Source organism: Octopus bimaculoides, chromosome 5 (assembly GCF_001194135.2).
Source record: "Octopus bimaculoides isolate UCB-OBI-ISO-001 chromosome 5, ASM119413v2, whole genome shotgun sequence".
NCBI classification, from domain to species: Eukaryota; Metazoa; Mollusca; class Cephalopoda; order Octopoda; family Octopodidae; genus Octopus; species Octopus bimaculoides.
The window spans coordinates 39951792-39956074 of NC_068985.1; the positions used below are offsets into that span (position 1 = coordinate 39951792).

Here is a 4283-nt window from a genome sequence, read left to right on the forward strand (position 1 = left end):
AGATGACAGAGTAGTGGATATCTGATATACCAATTTGTTGAAACAAAAGATTTGAATTATAAAGTGGTGAAATAGGAATCTGTAATGTTTAGGAGGAAGAACATTTCAGATTTGTGTTATTTAATGTTATTTCCGAATACCACATCTAGATACACTACAATGAATAAAAGATATTTTGGTCACAGATGAAAATCTTTAGTCATAGGTCTGCTTTACCAGAGTTGACTTTGGACTAAACAACAGCAAGATATTTTACACTAGCATAAAGATTTTGGTTTTTACATCAAAGAAAGAAAATGACACAAGCTGAAATGTGTGTATGTGTGTGTGTAACATCCATACTAACGTATGTTATATTTAAATGTTGGTAGAAAACATTGAAAGTATTACAAAATAACAATTTACTGCATAAATCATATTTATTGGAATATCATTGATTCACTGAAGAAAGTTTTCAGGGTCTACTTGATGGTAGAAACTGCCGAACTGTCTTGATATACAACCAGTGTCCCTCTACTTGGTTTGGAGTAAGCATTTGTGAATGATCAACTGTTGCTCAAGTGTTGGAATGAGTGTAAAAATATTTCCAAGTTCAAATCTGACCCAGGTTGATTCAGTTATTCATTTTTCTTCAAAAATGGTACAATATAAAAATTATATAATAATTCAAGATGAATAAAGTCAGACATAGTTTAAGGACAAGCAAGAGTTCAAATCTTAACAAGGTTGATTTAATGGTTCATTTCTTCAGAAGATGAGGGTTTGGAATGATAATATAGGAACTGGCAGTGCTTATATGAACAGCATATATGTTGACTTATTTAGAGATTTGTGGGGTTTTTTCTGCTGAATGCTTGATTGGCTATCATATTCATTTACCACCATAGATTCATTTAACAAAATAGAGTGAGTTCTTCAAAAATTCTTTACAAAAATCACAACACATACCACAGAGGGAGCGTCTGTATAGTTACTTGACATTCTGAATATAGCAACCAAATCTCTCTTACTAAATTTGTTCCCCACTTTATATCCATAGGATATGAACCAAAAGAGCCAGTAAGGTAACTCCTATGTAGTTGGTTGATTGCTCAATGTAGCAGTAACATTTTTTCAACATGAACTCCATATTGTTTTTAAAATACAAACCACTAGTTGCTTGAAGTAGTAACTTTTAGAACAATATATTTACAATAGAGATGGAAAGATTGCCCACAGCTAAAAATGCAGATCAAATGCTTTATTTGATCAACAATCTAGTTCTATATCGGCTCATACAGAATTGACCAGAGTTACTTAACAACAATGATAACGACCACACTTATGACAATGACAATACCAACATAAAAACAAATAATAACAGGTTCTATAGTTGACTGGAATGTTACATTGTTGTCAGCTTGAGTTAGTAATTCCAAGGTTAAAATGTAAGACACTCTTGAGGTTCATTTGAAACCAGTGGATTAAGGTCCCAATGATATACATTTCTTTCTGATATCAGTAGAATTTACTTTATTTACAAGAAGTCAGTAGAAATGGTAGAAAAAATATAAATAAAACGTTTTACTTTTGAAAGTTGTCTAAGAATTAATATAGCGATTTGTAAAACAGATGAAAAGAACTAGTATGGCTCCACAAAAAAATGAATAACCAAGAAAGGGTATCACACAGTTTGTAGGAAGACAGGGAAAATGGTAAGTCTTCTTCTTTTTAAGAGGAAGATAGGAATAATGGCTGGTTAAATGAGTGAGAATATTACAATTTCAAGAAGAATGAGTTGGAAGATAGTTATTTTGAGAGTAAAAAAAAATTTAAAAAAAAAAAGAAGAATCTGCTGCAGAAACAACTGAAAGACTCTTATATATGAGTGAGGTGTCTTAAGTTGAAAACTTGCAATAAAAAAATTGGTCAAAATGTTTTTACAAATTAGGGAATGATGAGGGAATGTATGAGAAATTTAAAACTTAGAATCATTTCATTCTTTCTATTGTCAAATGTTTATATAATCATCTATTTTGTATCAGAGATTTTTAAACAAACAAAAATATTTTTAAAAATAGGTAAATAATTTTTTTAATATTAAATCAACAATTAAATATATCAAAAAATTATCCTTCATTAAAATGTTCCTAGAAACAACAGAAACAGTAACAATGCCTTTTTTCTCAAGTTCCCTTCTCTCCTGTTGATTTTATATGGTAGTCAAAGTTTCTTATCAATTTGTTGTAGTTACTGTGACTCTTTTTTAAAAAAATTAATTTTATACTAAATATAAAATAAAAATCTTTGACCAAGTCAAACTTAGAAATAGTACTGAAGCCTTGTAATTCAGTGGAATGGTTTGCTGTGGATATTTGGTATCAGTTATCATTTTACTGGTATAAAATATCTGCAAGAAGAAATATAAATATAAACAATTTAAAACCATTTCTCCTGATAATATATGGAAAGAAAAAGCAAGGTTTAATACAAATATATGGCAAGCGCACATAGCAAGATCTGTAGAGTGCTGGGAAGACAGCACCTTTCCCCTCCAGGTTCACTTTCCCTTTCATTTTTCTCAAGTCAAATAAATTAGTTCTAATGACCAAAGCAAACTCTTAGAATAGTATTCAACAAAAAATTAGCAACTTCCCAGGAGAGGAGGGTGAAAGTTCACAAGATCCAGAATAGTAGAATTGGTTCTATACTACTATGCTGCAAATTATGTGTGTCCAGTATGAACAAAATCTTTTAGGTCTCTGCACAGCATTCTCAATGAAACATATTGATATATAGCTAGTTGTCTTTGGACCACTAACATGAATAATCTTTATCTGTGGCTAGCATTGCTCCACTTGGATATTAGGAGGGTAGTTTCCAGCAAAGCTGAAAAACAAAAGTAGTAGAAGGTTGATGATGAAAGATCATATCTTAGGGAACAAATATGAAGAATAAAATAGAGCAAAAGTTTCATAATATCTACTGTTGCAGTAAAAGGGTAAAGACCCCCTTCAGTCATGAATGACTATGGGATTGCACCTAGAAAGTTACCCGCCAAGGCACAAGTCCAGGCAACGTGGTTTATGGAAGACCAGCAGTCGCCCATGCATACCAGATTCCCCTCTCCATGCCACTGATGTTATCCAAGGGAAAGGTAAAAGCCAATATAGCTTGGCACCAGTGACATCACAACTCATTTCTACAGCTGAGTGAACTGGAGCAACATGAAATAAAGTGTCTTGCTCAAGAACACAACACACAGCCCGGTCCAGGAATCAAACTCACTACCTCATGATTGTGAGCCTGATGCTCTAACCACTGAGTTATGTGCCTTCACTGTTGCAGTAGATGTTTCAAACAAGTCCACTGATATAATATTCAGGAAGGAAAGATCAAAAAGTATTCCAGATATGAAGACAAAACAAGCAGAAAATATGTCAAACATGGCCTGGCCGAATTCACTCTGTGTTGCAGTCGGAGAATCCTTTTTGTGAAAATGAAAATCTGATGAGCATGCATCACTTGTCTGTACTCTAGGTATAACAGCCCACCAGCGTGAAAATTTTCACACATGCACAGGAAAGATGGCTTCATTTTCCACCTAAGGGATTTTACCCGCACCTTGTATGTATGTATATTTGATGCACTACCATTAAGTTACTGTCTACCAATTTCACTCACAAGATATTGGTTGGCCTGAAGTCACAGCAAAAGATATTTGCTCTGAGTATGTAGTATGTATGCATGCTTGTGTGTGTGTATACGTATGTATATACATAAATACACAAGTGCACATGCACGCATGTGCATGCGCACACACTCACGCACCAACAGTAGCAATAACAACAACAGTGCTGCCACTACTGCCACTGTCACCATCACCATCATCATCATCGTCATCATCAGGGTTATAAATTATTGTCCTTATATTTCTGTGTAATATATGTATGCAACATTTCTTGTGAAATGTATGTGTTAAAATTATATATATATATATATATATATATATATGTTGTTGTACTTGGGGATGGTCATATTGCCAGTTTAGCCAATAAAAACACACGCACTGTATATTTGGTGTTAATTTGCTTCAGCTTTATATTACATTAATCTTAATCTTATTTCGGCCAGAGTTCTTTCGTCGTGTCTGTGTCTTTTGTAAGTGCATGTGTGTATGGGGAGTGTCTGTATCACCTATATACTCTGTTAATACGTGTTCATTTGTATTTGTTTTTATTTATTTATGTGTGACGAAAGAACTCTGGCCGAAATAAGATTAAGATTAATGTAATATAAAGCTG

The 4283-nt window shown here is 33.2% G+C and overlaps 1 protein-coding gene across 2 annotated transcripts in view; it reads right to left on the reverse strand.

The window, feature by feature from the left end:
* Positions 1 to 400: 400 nt before the first annotated feature.
* The window catches only part of LOC106879859 (alanine aminotransferase 2-like), a 27305-nt gene continuing 23422 nt past the window's right edge, over positions 401 to 4283 (reverse strand). For both annotated transcript variants that reach the window (XR_008264254.1, XM_052968335.1), the window contains one exon: positions 401 to 2389. The gene's annotated coding sequence lies outside the window, so the exon portion shown is untranslated. The remainder of the gene's footprint in view (positions 2390 to 4283) is intronic.